At 32.0% G+C, this 18,191-nt stretch overlaps 1 protein-coding gene and 1 long non-coding RNA gene across 10 annotated transcripts in view; one reads left to right on the top strand and one right to left on the bottom strand.

Moving 5' to 3' along the window:
* kcnc3b (potassium voltage-gated channel, Shaw-related subfamily, member 3b) overlaps positions 1 to 14,178 on the bottom strand; it is a 61,607-nt gene extending 47,429 nt beyond the window's left edge. For 3 of the 9 annotated variants that reach the window (XM_042751785.1, XM_042751787.1, XM_042751786.1), the window contains exon 1: positions 13,737 to 14,176. The gene's annotated coding sequence lies outside the window, so the exon portion shown is untranslated. Of the gene's footprint in view, positions 1 to 5,091; positions 5,116 to 6,301; positions 6,420 to 13,736 lie in introns of those variants that run through there. The other 6 variants (XM_042751783.1, XM_042751780.1, XM_042751784.1 and 3 more) reach the window with 5 other exon arrangements.
* Positions 265 to 15,410, top strand: LOC122142183. Its single transcript, XR_006158422.1, has 3 exons — positions 265 to 832; positions 14,214 to 14,252; positions 15,073 to 15,410. It is a non-coding gene; the product is annotated as an uncharacterized LOC122142183 (long non-coding RNA).
* The last annotated feature ends 2,781 nt before the right edge of the window (positions 15,411 to 18,191 follow it).

The raw sequence follows: 18,191 nt of genomic DNA, 5'->3' as shown, positions 1-18,191 counted from the left end.
CTGATTAAAATTCTATCTGTCTCTCTTTCCCTCTGTCTCTCTATCTTAAAATGAAGCAGCTAGTAAGTCAAGAGCTTCACTGCAGCTTCATTGCATGAGGGAAACAGGAGCGAGAGAAAGAGAGACAGAGAGAGATAGAAAGGTTATTATGCACACACAGCAGTACAGCACTGTAGCCCAGCGTCACCGAGCAGGAGGAGGAGGAGGGAAAGAGAGAGAGGGCGAGAGAGGTTTGGAGAGAACAGTGCAGTTTTGCTGCAGTAAAAACCTGACTTTGTGCATTTCTTCTCTCCCTCTCCTCTGTCTTTTATTATAGTGAAGAGCCCTGGTTGAAATGCTTCTGATATAGTTGCTTTTAAAGTATTAGGCCACTTTGTTCCATTTTGCTGTCTTTCTGATCCTATCCCATCTCTGTTTAACCCCCCCCCCCCCACACCTTACCTTTTCTCCTCCTCTTCTCCACCAGCCCCCACCACCATCCCTTGCTCTCCAATTCCGCATTAAGGAAGCACAATTCACTGAGAATGACTCTGGAGCCCAGCATCACTTTTCTCTTTTTCTACTACTGTACATCACCTCCTTTCAGCTGATTCACTCTTCATTTCATTTCACAAGAACATTATTCCTCTTCCATCACTCTTTTTATCCATTTTGCCTGTTTGAACACTTTTTGCCAGCTAGAAACTCATTTCCTCCCTTTTCTGTCACTTTCCTTTCTGTCTATTCTAATTCTTTTTTAGGCAGCTTGAAGAAAGTAAGTCAGCTCTTTCAGATCTGCGTTTAGACAGTGGAGGTTAGAAAAAAGTAAAGAAAGAAGAAGGAAATATTGAAGGTAAGACTTTATTCACTTCTTGAAGAAACTGTATGCAAAGACTGCAAAGGAAAACTATTTTTAGTCTAGTGGTGCTGGTTATATTAGTTTAGAATATACTGTTTTGGTAAGTTTATTAGAACTAGAATTAGAAGTTATGCACACTACGCTGAAAAAAATGTGTAGAAACAATTTTTACTCAGAAAATGCTAGTATATTTCAAAATTACAAACAAATGGCAAGTCACACATTATACTTGAAATCTGAAAGTAGAAAAAGTTTTCATTCCAGTAATATTTATTTTATTTACAACTTTGAAAAAATAATTTCTTATCTAACTAGTTATAAAGTTTACACACTTTAAAACTGCATGGTATCCAAAAATAGTCTGAAATTAAAATATTGTACTTGTACTAGGAAGCATAAAACAGAATAAAACTGGTGTTGTTGCATAGCCACAGAGCTTTTAGATTAATGCATGTAATGCACTATAAAAATAGTGTGTATATATGAGACTCAGAGAGCATGTTAATGAAATAATGTGATACTTAAATGATCCCAGAAGAGGGATTATAAAAGGAAACAGTTAAAAAGTGAGATAAGTGAATGTGCAGATGGAGGAAAAGGGTAAAAATCTGACATAAAAATTCTGGGGAAAGATATTTGAGAATAAAAGGAAGTAAAAAAGTGCTTTTGTTGAAGAAAAAATAAATGCAGACTCAGAAGTTTGAATTGAGTTGTTATCATCAGCAGCACTGCAGCGCTTAGAGGAGAAAGGGTTACTGAAACTTAACAAACAAATAGAAAAGATTACTTTGAATGATTTAAGGGTAGAGAAAACACGGATCAGGTGCAGTAAAGTATTTTCAAAATATGAATAAAAAAATCTGATTTTCATCTGAATCTGTCTTTTTAGAAACAATTATGCACTGTAATTTTTTTCTAAGTTGTAAATACAACAAAGATTTTTGGTCTTTCTACTTTAAAATGCAATATTTAATTCAATGTGTCACTTGACAATTCTTTGCAATTCTTTGTGTAATTTAAAGTGAAAGTTTCTACACCATTTTTTTCATTGTGATTTGGCGGTTTTAGTGAATAATATTAGGAATTTTTTTTAAATAAGAAAATATAAATGTGCATGACTAAATAAAAAATGCAAAAGGAAAAAAAAAAAAAAAAGAAGTGCAGAAGAACTGAGAGGGTTAATATTCTACTGTGCTGTGTGTGTGTGTTTGTAAAGCAGGCACCAGAACTGAGCTCAGCAGCAGTGATGTTTTACAGCATTTATTTATTTCTATTTTCTGCAAGGGGAAAGGGGTCACAAAGAATAGGTGAGAAAAACGACCAGAAAAAGAGCAGATAGGCAAGAAAAAACAGGGTTTAGAGAGCATGTGAGCAGCGTGAGAAATCCTGACACACAGGGTGAGGGAGACGAGGTATAATTACCCCACGTGTGTGTGTGTGTGTGTGTGTGTGAACCTATGTCACACAAAACCTGCGCAAAACAAGACAACACACTGAGAAGTAAAAATGCTGTTAGCACTGAACAGGAAATGGAAGCTGAAGAAGAGGGAGAGAGAAAGAGAGGGTAAAAGAAGGAGAGAACGAGAGGGGTGAGCAGTGGAGGACTGCAGTGACGATAATATACATTAGCAGTAACACTGCAGCAAGAGGGGGAGGGAGAGCAGAACAGATCAGAAGAGACCAGCAGAAGAGAGAGGGGGAGGGGATGAGAGAGAGAGAGAGAGAGAGAGAGAGAGAGAGAGAGAGAATTTAAAAGACTAGAGAGAGTGAGTGACTTACGTTTCTGTACTTGGCCAAAAAAAATGGAAAGCCTGTTCATGAAAGAGAGCGAGAGATGGGAAGGGGGCTGGAAAAGAGGAACACAAGCAAATGAAATGGATAAAGCAGGAGATGTGAAGATGATATCAAGCCAGACGTCATGCGTTACAGTGATTTTATCTTGAGAAATAATTGACCTTAGCTTCAAACCTGAAGCCTCACAGGTGATGTTCATGTTAAAACGTCTTTATCTTGAGCCTAATATGTAAAGATAACTATTAGGGAATCATTGATAAGTTAAAAAAAAAAAAAAAAAAAAAAAAAAACTTGTGAATTTTGCACTGCTTTCTGTCTGTTTATTAGAGCATGACAGCCAGCCCCACACAGCAACACTGACTCAGCGGCAGCCAATGGAGCGAGTTTGGGGCGGAGCTATCCGTTTCTGACCAATGACAGAGAGGGGGCGTGTCAGATGCAGATTGAAGTTGAATACTGTGCAGTGAACTGTACTTTTTTTTTTTTTTAAATAAAATACTAAGTGAAATAACATCACTTACAATATGAAAGTTTTCACCACTAGAGGTCGCATTTTCAAAACAACAACAAAGGCAAAGCTTGATGATGCTATTAAGGAAGATGTTCATGGATTAGATAATGAATTACTTTTTTTATTACCTCTACCTTTCAGTTTTTCAAACAGCAGATAAATTATACAGAGAATGCGAGCAAAGAACTTACATTGTCAAAGAACATTACGACTGACTTAAGTCTAGCGCGAGTTTAAGCTCTCTCAAAAAACTCCTCATATTATCAGTAACGCTGATATACACAGTTTTATGAACGAATCTCTTACATCATAAGTACATCTGCACTTTGTTGTTTATTATGAGAGAATTCATGTGAGAGCTGAATTCAGTTAGCAAGTGCGTGCAGTGAACCAAAAACTTATCTGAAGGCCTCTGATTAATTTTAATTAATTTTAATTAAAGTTTCAGTCATTTTATGTTTTTTTATTATTATTATTATTTTATTATTATGTTTAATACGTTTGTATGGTTTCATTATATTGGTTTCATTTTATAATAATGGATATATAGGTTTTATTATGTTTTAGTTATTTTAGTACTTCAACTTGTGAAATGAGGAATTCTGATATATATATAATATATATATATATATAATATATATATATATATATATATATATATATATATATATTTATATATATAATATATATATTACGGTTAAAGTTTTTATTTTTTAAGTAATACAGTTAATTAGCACACAGGTCATCCAATCAAAATGTAAAGTTAGAATTATTTAATTTAAAACATAAAAAAAAAATTTGAACCTGAGAAATTAAAATAAGCCTAAAAAGATATCACAGAAAAGGCAGAATTCAGGAAAGGTAGCAAAATGCTGAAACATAAACAGCCTAAATGGATAGTACACCCAAAAATGAAAATACATGTTGTTATAGGCTTTTTTAGAGTGTTGGTAACCAAACAGTTTCAGTTTCCATTGACTTCCATTGTTTTTGTCCATACAATGGGAAACAATTGGAACTGAAACTGTTTGATTACCAACATATTAAAATTCCACAGAATTCCAGAGTCATACAGGTTTGAAATGACATAAGGATGAGTAAATTATTAAAGTACATTTATTTTTGAGCAGACTATCCCTTTAAAGCAGCTGGTTTCAGTTGGTTTCCCAAGCCTGACCCGCTAAATGTGTCCAAAACCTTGATAAAACCATCCAAAAGATGAGCCAGACCAGGCTGCGAGACCAGTTTAGATTGGTTTAAAATGTTTTCCTTTGTCAAACCAATACATGAAGGACAAAGAAAAGCAGAAAAAAAGAGACAAAGAATAGAAAAAGAGATAAAGCGAATGCGAATACAAGTTTGCATAATATGTATACCACCACCACAGTTCCTGAACTCTTCCCCATCTCTAAAAGTCTGGCAGCGCTCTCATGTCTCTGTCTGGTGCAGTGCAGCCCCGTCAGGCCATGAGGGGAAGTCCAGCGATGCAGAGTGCTGCAGTCGCCTCCCCTTTGCAGTGACACACACAGACACACACACTGTCCCTCTCCAAACACATCTGATATGTGCGCCAACAATTTCAACCATTCTATCGAGACATTCATCAAAAACACACGCCGTCCCACATCTTCCTGTCACTCTCTCCCTCCTTCAAAGGTCAAAACATCAGATCCACTGATGCAGAAAGAAATATAGCATGAATGGGCAGACAGAGAGAGAGGGAGAGCAATAAAAGGATCTTTTTCTCTTCAGCTAGAGGTCTTATCTCTTGCATGCATGGGGTATTTATTGATACCAAAATACTTCAGCAATAAAACTTGAAAAGAAATGCATTCAAATCATAAAAATCCTCTCGGATAGACAGAAGCGTCATGTGATGCACTGGTGCTGTGTCTATTTCTGCAGCTGTGAACACATCTCAGACTGTGATTGTGTGTGTGCGTCTCACATTTTCATTCAGCACTACAGACTTCGGTGTAAAGTGGACTCCATATTGTCTGCTTCAGCAGCTGTGTAGAAAAGCATTTCCTTCCTTAAGGGCAAACATTCATTCTGAGCTACCTGTGAGCACAAATAGCAGCCCATTATACTCTAAACAAAAGAGCGCGCTACTGCGCCATTGGCTGCCAGCACAGAGCCTTCCTCTTTTTGGAAACGTGCGCTGCACATTAACCTGTGTGTGAGGTATTACAGATACTGGACTGGAAATAATGGTTTTGAAATATAGAACTAAGAAAATAAAAACGTGTGGTCAGGAAAGGGTCAAATTGAAAATAAAAAAAGAATGCAGTAAAATATATGAAATGGAATAATAATGAAAAATTCAAGAAGCAACAGAATTACATATTTAATTCTTAGGAAACAAAGACAATTCTATTCTGAAATGCAATAATTATTAGTAAGATATAAACTTTGAATTATCAAATTGATTACATTTTAAAATAATCAAAAAAGAGAAAAATCGAATTATAGTAAACATAAAAAAATGTACATTTTGTGTGGTTAAGCGAAGAATAGTAATCCTAAAAAAAATTAAATAAAAAAAACCCCACAAAAAATAGCAAACAATTTAATATAAAATCATTTATAAAAGGCAAAAATATCTAATATGCTTTGGTAATCATAGAAAGTTCATTTAAATATATTGTGTGGTTGAAAAAGAAATAATGATCCCAAATCAACACAAAGTAGCAAAAAATGAGTGAATTTAAATATTTTGTGGATAATAGAGAAATAATAATACTAAATAAACACAAAGTAGCAAAAATTTAAATGTAATGTAAATGTAAATATGCTTTGGTAATCATAAAAAGTTAATTTAAATATTTTATGTGGTTGAAAGAGGAATAATAATCCTTAAACAAACAAAAAAAAATCACAAAGTAACTAAAATTAAAATGTAAAATAATAATAAAAAAAGAAATTTTAAATAAATATTTTATGTGATTGGGAGAGGAAATAATAATATGTAACATATATATATATATATATATATCTATATATATTATATATATATAAAAAATAATAATTTAAGTGTTCAAATTTTTGCTACTAATTTAAATTTAAAACGTTTTAAATTAAAAATGTATCCCTTTTTAGAGAAAAAATAATTAGCAAACGTTGCTGCAACTCCAACCATAGTATTTAAAGTTTCATACCTCTGTCGATCAGTGGAAAACAAGCGCTGTGTAACAGAAATCTAAGCCTCAGTAAGACTGAGAAATGTAAGGCATTACAAGAAATATGAATTGAGTGAGAGGTCAAAGTTCCTAAATGAGGGAAGTGTATCATCTGACAGCGAGCTTAACCCCTCCTCACCTCTGCGTCTGAGAGCTCCGCTCTTTCACGAGTTTAACAGCAATTATAAATTAATAACACAGAGACGAGCACAGTGACATTATCATGTGATAGTCAAAAGACCCTTCACACCTTCACAAGAACTGTCCTGACTGAAATATTGAAACTACAGCTGTTTAACTGAGCACGGGACATGGCTCTTTAACTAGCCTACTGGAAGCATGCTACAACGAGTTAAAGAACATCCAACAAAGTTTCAGTGTGGATTAAATGCTTCTATATAAAATAAAAAAACCTAGCTAAAAGGCACCCTGATAGCTGTTGGGTTTCGTTGGATCAGGATGTGTTCTGAATCCAACAGTCAACTTTTAAAAGGTTTCCGTTTACCAATAACATAAGGTCATAGAATTCAGAAGCAAAATAATGACAACATAATAACAATCAGAAGCAAAAAATATGCAACTTACTTCTTCATTTCAGCATTACTAAATATATGTGACCCTGGAGCACAAAACCAGTCTTAAGTTTCTGGGTTATATTTGTAGCAATAGCCAAAAAAAAAAACATTGTATGGGTCAAAATTTTCAATTTTTCTTTTATGCCAAAAATCATTAGGATATTAAGATCATGTTCCATGAAGATATTTTGTAAATTTCCTACTGTTAATATATCAAAACTTTATTTTTGATTAGTAAGATGCATTAAGAATTCATTTGGACAACTTCAAAGGGGATTTTCTCAGTATTTAGATTTTTTTGCACCCTCAGATTCCAGAGTTTCAGATAGCTGTATCTCGGCCAAATAATTTCCGATCCTAATAAACCATATACCAATGGAAAGCTTATTTATTCTTAATTTAAAAAAATTGACACTTCAGCTTTACCACATGTATTTGACTGCCATCTAGATAAACATCACACTGTCTACAAGTCAACCAGCCTTAAAATCAAGTACCAATTAGAAATATTGAGCTAATAAGTATAAAGTTCTGATATGTTGCTTCAGAAAAAAAAAAAAAAAACATGTAACTACCGCAAAAGGGACAGAGGGGAAACAGGAAAAGTGTTTTTTGTCTTAATAAAAGGATATGAAAAAATAATAAAAAAACAAAAAAAAAACTTAATCATTAAAAAAACAAAAACAAAAAAACAAATGGTCAGTAAGATAAAAAAAAAAAGAATTAGCAAGGATGCATTTGAACTAATCAAAAAAGACATTAAAGTCATTTATAATGTTACAAAGTATTTCTTTTTCAAATAAATGTTCTATTGAACATTTTATTATTTAAAAAAAATCTTGAAAAAAACGTTTTAAGTTTTCCAAAAAATATGAAGCAGCACAACTGTTTTCATGATAAATAAATGTTAAACATAATAAATGTTTCTTGAGCAGCAAATCAGCATATAAGAATGATTTCTAAAGGATCATGTGACACTGAAGACTGGAGTAATGATGCTGAAAATTCAACTTTGATCAAAGAAATAAATTACATTTTACAATCTATTACAATAGAAAACAGGCATTTTAAATTGTAATAATATTTCACAATTTTACTGTGTGTTTGAAAAAAAAATGCATCCTTAGTGAGTAAAAAAAAATAAAATGTTATCTTCATAATTCAATCTCACTTAAAATAATCCAAACAGACTAAAACTTAAAATCTTAAGTATTTTATGTCCTTTTGGCTGTTTATTTACAAAAGAACAGATAAAAGTGGGAGAAAATAGGGAATAATATTGAAATACTTAAGCCACATTTAAAAAAATTGACACTTTACCACACAGCTTTACCACATGTATTTGACTGCCATCTAGATAAACTTCACACTGTCTACAAGTCAATCAGCCTTAAAATCAAGTACCAATTAGAAATATTGAGCTAATAAGTATATGTGACCCTGGACCACAAAACCAGTTTTAAGTGTCAATTTTTCAAAATTGAGATTTATACATCACCCGAATGCTGAATAAATAAGCTTTCCATTGATGTATGGTTTATTAGGATTGGGACAAGTATTTGTCCGAGATACAACTATCTGAAAATCTGGAATCTGAGGGTGCAAAAAAATCTAAATACTGAGAAAATCACCTTTATATTTGTCCAAATGAATTCTTAGCAATGCATATTACTAATCAAAATTAAGTTTTGATATATTTATGGTAGGAAATTTACAAAATATCTTCATGGAACATGATCTTTACTTAATATCCTCATGATTTTTGCCATAAGAGAAAAAATCAATCATTTTGACCCATACAATGTTTTTTTGGCTATTGCTACAAATACACCCCAGAAACTTAAGACTGGTTTTGTGCTCCAGGGTCACATATAGTTCTGATATGTTGCTTCAGAAAAAAAAAAAAAAAAAAAACATTAAAAATGTAACTACAGCAAAAAGATAGAGTGGAAATGAAACAGGAAAAGAGTTTTGTGCTAATAAAAGGATATGAAACCAGAAGAAGAAAAGAGAGAAGCACTGAATATGCTTCTTTTTTTAAAGAATATGTTCTTTAAAAAAAAAAGTGGTCAGTAAGATTAAAAAAATAAAAAAGAATTAGCAAGGATGCATTTGAATTGATCAAAAATGACAGTAAAGTCATTTATAATGTTACAAAGTATTTCTTTTTCAATTAAATGTTCTATTGAATATTTTATTATTCAAAATATTCTTGAAAAAAAATTAATTACGTTTTCCAAAAAATATGAAGCATCACAACTGTTTTTTCATGATAATAAATGTTAAACATAATAAAAGTTTCTTGAGCAGCAAATCAGCATATTAGAATGATTTCTGAAGGATCATGTGACACTGAAGACTGGAGTAATGATGCTGAAAATACAGCTTTAAATCACAGGAATAAATTACATTTTATAATCTATTACAATAGAAAACAGGCATTTTAAATTGTAATAATATTTCACAATTTTACTGTGTGTTTGACAAAAAATGCATCCTTAGTGAGTAAAAAAAAATAAAATGTTTATCTTCATAATTCAATCTCACTTAAAATAATCCAAACAGACTAAAACTTAAAATCCTAAGTATTTTGTGTCCTTTTGGCTGTTTATGTTACAAAAGAACAGATAAAAGTGGGAGAAAATAGGGAATAATATTGAAATACTTAAGCCACATTTAAAAAAATTGACACTTTAGCTTTACCACATGTATTTGACTGCCATCTAGACAAACTTCACACTGTCTACAAGTCAATCAGCCTTAAAATCAAGTACCAATTAGAAATATTGAGCAAATAAGTATAAAGTTCTGATATGTTGCTTCAGAAAAAAAAAAAAAAAAAACATAAAAAATGTAACTACTACCGCCGCAAAAAACAAAAAGGACAGAGGGGAAACAGGAAAAGTGTTTTGTCTTAATAAAAGGATATGAAACCAGAAGAAGAAAAGAGAGAAGCACTGAATTGTTCTAAAAACAAAAAACAAAAAAACAAATGTGGTCAGTAAGATTTAAAAAATAAAAAGAATTAGCAAGGATGCATTTGAACTAATCAAAAAAGACATTAAAGTCATTTATAATGTTACAAAGTATTTCTTTTTCAAATAAATGTTCTATTGAACATTTTATTTTTCTAAAAAAAATCTTGAAAAAAACGTTTTAAGTTTTCCAAAAAATATGAAGCAGCACAACTGTTTTCATGATAAATAAATGTTAAACATAATAAATGTTTCTTGAGCAGCAAATCAGCATATAAGAATGATTTCTAAAGGATCATGTGACACTGAAGACTGGAGTAATGATGCTGAAAATTCAACTTTGATCAAAGAAATAAATTACATTTTACAATCTATTACAATAGAAAACAGGCATTTTAAATTGTAATAATATTTCACAATTTTACTGTGTGTTTGACAAAAAAATGCATCCTTAGTGAGTAAAAAAAAATGTTATCTTCATAATTCAGTCTCACTTAAGATAATCCAAACAGACTAAAACTTAAAATCTTAAGTATTTTATGTCCTTTTGGCTGTTTATTTACAAAAGAACAGATAAAAGTGGGAGAAAATAGGGAATAATATTGAAAATACTTAAGCCACATTTAAAAAAATTGACACTTTACCACACAGCTTTACCACATGTATTTGACTGCCATCTAGACAAACTTCACACTGTCTACAAGTCAATCAGCCTTAAAATCAAGTACCAATTAGAAATATTGAGCTAACAAGTATATGTGACCCTGGACCACAAAACCAGTTTTAAGTGTCAATTTTTCAAAATTGAGATTTATACATCACCCGAATGCTGAATAAATAAGCTTTCCATTGATGTATGGTTTATTAGGATTGGACAATATTTGTCCGAGATACAACTATCTGAAAATCTGGAATCTGAGGGTGCAAAAAAATCTAAATACTGAGAAAATCACCTTTATATTTGTCCAAATGAATTCTTAGCATGCATATATTACTGATCAAAATTAAGTTTTTGATATATTTATGGTAGGAAATTTACAAAATATCTTCATGGAACATGATCTTTACTTAATATCCTCATGATTTTTGCCATAAGAGAAAAATCAATCATTTTGACCCATACAATGTTTTTTTGGCTATTGCTACAAATACACCCCAGAAACTTAAGACTGGTTTTGTGCTCCAGGGTCACATATAGTTCTGATATGTTGCTTCAGAAAAAAAAAAAAAAAAAAAAAAAAAAAAAAAACATAAAAAAAAACCTTAAAAATGTAACTACAGCAAAAAGATAGAGTGGAAATGAAAACAGGAAAAGAGTTTTGTGCTAAGTAAAAGGATATGAAACCCAGAAGAAGAAAAGAGAGAAGCACTGAATATGCTTCCTTTTTTTAAAGAATATGTTCTTTAAAAAAAAAAGTGGTCAGTAAGATTAAAAAAATAAAAAAGAATTAGCAAGGATGCATTTGAATTGATCAAAAATGACAGTAAAGTCATTTATAATGTTACAAAGTATTTCTTTTTCAATTAAATGTTCTATTGAATATTTTATTATTCAAATATTCTTGAAAAAATTTAATTACGTTTTCCAAAAAATATGAAGCATCACAACTGTTTTCATGATAAATAAATGTTAAACATAATAAATGTTTCTTGAGCAGCAAATCAGCATATTAGAATGATTTCTGAAGGATCATGTGACACTGAAGACTGGAGTAATGATGCTGAAAATTCAGCTTTGATCAAAGAAATAAATTACATTTTACAATCTATTACAATAGAAAACAGGCATTTTAAATTGTAATAATATTTCACAATTTTACTGTGTGTTTGAAAAAAAATGCATCCTTAGTGAGTAAAAAAAAATAAAATGTTATCTTCATAATTCAATCTCACTTAAAATAATCCAAACAGACTAAAACTTAAAATCCTAAGTATTTTGTGTCCTTTTGGCTGTTTATTTAAAAAAGAACAGATAAAAGTGGGAGAAAATAGGGAATAATATTGAAATACTTAAGCCACATTTAAAAAAATTGACACTTTAGCTTTACCACATGTATTTGACTGCCATCTAGACAAACTTCACACTGTCTACAAGTCAATCATAAAATCAAGTACCAATTAGAAATATTGAGCAAATAAGTATAAATAAATTACATATATCTTCATAAAAAAAAAAAAAAAAAAAAAAAAACATAAAAAATGTAACTACCGCAAAAAGGACAGAGGGGAAACAGGAAAAGTGTTTTGTCTTAATAAAAGGATATGAAACCAGAAGAAGAAAAGAGAGAAGCACTGAATTGTTCTAAAAACAAAAACAAAAAAACAAATGGTCAGTAAGATAAAAAAAAAAAGAATTAGCAAGGATGCATTTGAACTAATCAAAAAAGACATTAAAGTCATTTATAATGTTACAAAGTATTTCTTTTTCAAATAAATGTTCTATTGAACATTTTATTATTTAAAAAAAATCTTGAAAAAAACGTTTTAAGTTTTCCAAAAAATATGAAGCAGCACAACTGTTTTCATGATAAATAAATATTTCTTGAGCAGCAAATCAGCATATTAGAATGATTTCTAAAGGATCATGTGACACTGAAGACTGGAGTAATGATGCTGAAAATTCAACTTTGATCAAAGAAATAAATTACATTTTACAATCTATTACAATAGAAAACAGGCATTTTAAATTGTTATAATATTTCACAATTTTACTGTGTGTTTGACAAAAAATGCATCCTTAGTGAGTTGAAAAAAAAAACTTTTCTTCATAATTCAGTCTCACTTAGGATAATCCAAACAGACTAAAACTTAAAAGCCTAAGTATTTTGTGTCCTTTTGGCTGTTTATTACAAAAGAACAGATAAAAGTGGGAGAAAATAGGGAATAATATTGAAATACTTAAGCCACATCAGTCACGATTAACCTATTTTAATTCTGTCAAATGTTATTCTAACATCTGAAACTGTAGCCTATCATAAAACAAGCACATCAACCTAAAGTAGAAAAAAATTACTAAAACTTACTGACATTCTAATATATCTAACACGTGTTCCTATTAGCTCAATGTGGGATTTTATTCAAGAGCAAGGGCTGATTTTGTCTAACTAACTTTGAGGAATAAGGATGGATTTTGAATTTAAATCAACAAAGCATGTGTCAGATCTTTCAATTATCAAACAGCGTTTGGATGTCTACAGCAATCACACCAGATCACTGCTCACCGAGTTCAACATCCATGGACGGCTCTTTAATTATTTATGGCGTATATAAATAAAACCTGAAGCCTCCCATTTCAGCCTTGTTCCATGCTTTTATTTCACGAGTTCACACAAGCACCGCTCTGCTGTCTGTTTCTCTGTCTCCGTCTCTCCCTGATTACTCATCCCTGCAGGAAAGAGATGGCACTAGTTATCCATGGTGACTGCCTTACACTAGGGCCAATAGGTGAAAATTATCCTGAGCCATCATATTCCATCTTCGCATCCGCATAAACATGGCCCTGTGTGGATAGACGCTCAAACAGACCATGCAGAACATGTGGACATGCATGTAGTGTGTTCTGCCTGACATTTCACACACCTGACATCGTGCATGAATGCTGCTGGTGTTATTCCACATGACCGCTGGTGTAAGAATCAATGCATGTCACCATGAACACACCAGCATTAAAGCAGCACAAAACAATACTTGTTGAATGTAGTGAAAGAAATGCTCGCCCTAGTTTACCAGAGCTAAACCATTAACCACTGGAAACATGCTACATAGAGAGTTTATTTAAACCCAATAACAAAAAATTGCATGCAACAGAAATCATCACACACAATATACAGACATCTAGTGCACCATACTAAGCATGATACTCACTTGACCTGGGTTGAGTTCAGATCATATGTTAATCCATAAGAATAACACGATGCTTCTCTCAGATCACGACAGGTACGCTCCAGTTTTCCATAGCTCGTAATTAAGAGAGTAGTAAATGAGAGCATTAACACTAATGCAAAGCACAACACACACTCTGTAGTGTGTGTGTCACACCTTCCTCCTCTTCATAGGCAGCTCGCACAAATAATTTCACCACCCTAATTTAATTTGGCTGGTTTTAAGCGCGGAAGAGAAGGATGATGAAGATGAGGAGGATGGTGGTGTTGATGTGATATTTCCCCCGTTTTGAATCGCCCTCCTGATGTCTAACGCAAGCGGTTCATGTTTCAGACAGACGCCACACACACAATCACGCGCGCACACACACTCACGGCTCCTGGCGGAACTGCACCTTGCTCATGTATTTATTTAAATATTTTTCTTTCGATTTATTTATTTAATTTTTCTTTCTTTCAGATGTCACGCGTGGGCGGTGGGAGGACTCACGCGAGTTCGGTAGGTGATTGTGACGTGGTGCGCGCGATCGTAACAGAGGCGCTCGCGGGGGGCGCTTCATACAAAATTATATTATTAATAATAATATAGTATCTATATCTTGTAGCTATCTGAATGTTATAGATTTAGGAATGTAATCAATTTGGTATTTTTGAATGAAAAAAAAAAATGTAAACTGAAGATTCACTGTGTCAGCCAGCCTATGTGTAACTGTTATGAATTAATTTTAACATAAATTGTTAGGTTATTATGAAAAGATGTCGGATGTAAATACATTATAATATATATATATATATATATATATATATATATATATATATATATATATATATATATATATATATATATATATATATGAAAGTCAAATCAGAATCCATCAGCTATCAGAAAGAAACTCCATTATCTACGTTATGTTCATACTTTGATTTCTGGACCAACAGAAATAACTACAACAGAAAATTCCTCATCTGAGTGCAACTTGGACAACAGAGTAATACCTAACAAACGTCAGTGTAGTTTAGCAGCATGTAAATTATCCACAGGAAAGTAATAGGCTACATTATATAAACCTTAGTTAGGTTAGATGCCATACTGAATATAACAGACAGAAACGAATCTATGACCATTTACAGTCTTTACAATAGCACACCGTATAAGATTACGTAATTTTCACAAATCACAATTGTTTTATTGAGTTTTTGCCAACTGAAAGTCAGCTATTAGGGAGGACAGTTTGTGGTGAAACTCTCTTCTGCTGCCTCTGTTGTTTGTCCTGTGTTTCTGACCGCTACTCTCTCCTTCCACTGCAAAACACAAACAGAAAAACAACACCAGAAGATGGGACCCTTATCACAAGTGATCTGAACAAAGTCAACTCCATCATTCCTCCAAGAACACTGAATCAAAAATGAGTAAAATAATAAGTGACCACATCCAGACTGGGCGAATATCTTTAATACTATTCCAATGTCTACACAGAACACCCAAATGAGAAACAACATATGTGACCCTGGTCCATGAAACCAGACTCAGGTGACAATTTTTCAAAATTCAGATTTATACACCATCAGAAAGCTGAATAAATAAGCTTTCTATTGATTTATGGTTTATTAGGATCGGACAATATTTAGCTGAGATACAACTATTTGAAAATCAGGAATATGAGGGTGCAAAAAAATCAAAATATTGAGAAAATCGCCTTTGAATTTGTCCAAATTAAGTTCTTAGCAATGCATATTAATCAAAAATTAAGTTTTGATAAATTTACGATAGGAAATTTACAAAATATCTTCGTGGAACATGATATTTACTTAATATCCTAATGAATTTTGGCATAAAAGAAAAATCTATACTTTTGACCCATACAATGTTTTTTTTTTTTTTTTTTTTTTTTTTTTTTTTGGCTATTGCTACAAATATACCCCAGCGACTTAAGACTGCTTTTGTGCTCCAGGGTCACATATAATTAAGTAATTATCATTCAGCTTAATTTGTAGGTGTAGAATAGACTGTTTAGTATCATATAAAGTTTCAAGGGTTGGCATGTATTTTTTTATTATTTGGACACTTACATAGCATGTATGTAGACTATTAATTTTACCAACATTTATCAGCAAACAGATTCTGCTAGAGCTTTTAGAAAGTGGGCAACTTGTGCTTTTAGGGGGCACAATTTTAAAATTCATCTTAACCTACTTTAAGTATTATTAATTCAGTCATTTTCACTATCATGTATCACTGCAATGTCTAGAAGTAATCTATAACAATTTCAACTAAAATGAATGTTAAAAAATAATAAATACAATATACAAATAATATAAAAATGTAAAAACACTCTCATCATTTTTATTTAACACCCAGCAGCCAAAATACCACTGTATAACCTCTCATGCTTGTTATGTGACACCCAGCAGCCACAATACCACTGTATAACTGATATAGGTTCAGTAAACAAGAAGTTGATATTGGGCTGTATCTGCAACATTATGTGTTTTTGCAAAGATTATATTACATTAAAGCCATGGCAGAACTGTTGAGAGTCTTCGAGCAACACACTGGTGTTTAGTTTCTGAATCAATCCTAAACCCCATTCATTAGGTGAGCCATTTATGAATTCCTGAATGAATCAGTCGTTTGAACGAATCGAATGAAAGACATTTACCGCCACCTGCTTTCAGATATAGTTTCTTATTTATAGTATCATATAATTAATCAATTAATTAATTAATTAATTAATAGTAATAAAAACATTAAAGGGAGAATTCACCCCCCAAAAAATTAATTCTGTCATCATTTACTCTCATGTCCCTCATGTCGTTTCAAACCTTTCTTCTGTAGAACATAAAAGAATAATTAATTTTACTAACTTAAACTGTTTTGTTTATCAGTGTCTTTCATTGTATGAACAAACAACAATAAAAAAATTCTCCAATAATAATCTTCTATTTACCATACATAATTTATATTACGCCGTAGCATAAAAAATTTTGAATGAATGTTTTTTTTTGTTGTTGAATCAAATAAAATATTCTTAAAGCTACATTTTGTAATGTCTACTTGATACTTTCTCATTTAACACAAAATATCTTTAAATAATCTTTTGTGGGTATTTTCACAGTCAAATTTATTTTGCGATTAATTGTGATTAATTAGATTAATTAATCGAACCATCATGTAATTATTTAGATTCAAAAAAATGTAATCGACTGACAGGCCTAAAATTAACATCAGAGCCTCTCCATGAAGTATCTCTCCTGTTGTACGCACTCTGTGACAAGTTTGAAAATCCTACAAATTCAACAGTTTTTTCCTCATGTCTTAATTTGCAGCAAACAATTCCATTATTATTTCTGTCGCAGAAATGCATAATGCATAAAAATATATAGCGGAATATTATTGCCCCCTACTGGTCGAATAGACAAACAACAATCAAGCTCTCAGGGCCTGGATAAGAAGACAAAACCTATATAGAATATAAGGCTTTGTTTAAAAATAACGAAATAGTTTGACTTTTTACTTTAACTTCAGTACCCCATAAAAGCCTAGATTACTTAAAAATACAAACCCAACTAATCACCAACTTAAACTAAACAAAATAACATACTTCAACTTATATTAACACAATAAAAATAATAAAAAACTTACCCTTTTCCGTCATTAGCCATGTTAAACTTAAACGTGCTTCTGGTGTGTTCCACTGTTTTTATCTGTATATGCAAATGAGATCTTGTGCACTTGAAAGGCAAATTTATTTTGGTAAAACAGCCAAAAATGAGGTATGTAACTGAGATAAGAGTACAGCTGCCAATGGACTGCTAAAAGAAAACTGAAAAATAAATAAATAAATAAATAAGAGGAAGCTTGTTTATTAATTTAATTTCTTTTTAAGTGAAAAGTTACATTGGAATATTCATTAGAAGGTTAACCATTCACTATTTAAAAGTTCACTTTATTTTTAAGTTACCATTGAAAATATAAATCTTAGATGTTTTACTAAGAATTCTCTTCGAGTTAAGCCGGACATACACTGCACAGTTTTCAAAGTCATCGGATCGCTGCTCTTCTCACACTGCATGACTGTCTGGCAATCTTAGTTGTCTGTACACTGGTTTGCATTGAAAAAAAGAATAAAAATAAACAAGAATATGAATGAGAGAATGCTTGTTTGCTTGCTAATGTACTGTTGCAGGTCTATTGTGACTCCTCCCCCTGAATTTTCCCTTGCTCTGTATTGTGCTCTCTCTTTGGCTGTAGGTCACTGCCCATCGCACGCTAAACCATTACAGTCTTCCTCGGAGTCCACACTTTCAACACTTTGTGTTGTGTCTTCTGGCCTCTCTGGTGTTTGTGTCGTATGTCCTGCTGTGGCTGATTCTGATGTTGTTTCTCTTTCTTGTACACTCTCTTGTGTCCATTCGTGAGTGCTTTGCGCTGATGCTC

The sequence above is a fragment of the Cyprinus carpio genome, chromosome B24 (assembly GCF_018340385.1).
Source record: "Cyprinus carpio isolate SPL01 chromosome B24, ASM1834038v1, whole genome shotgun sequence".
NCBI lineage: Eukaryota > Metazoa > Chordata > Actinopteri > Cypriniformes > Cyprinidae > Cyprinus > Cyprinus carpio.
Note: the sequence above shows the minus strand (reverse complement) of the source record. Positions and strands in the feature narration are given on the sequence as shown.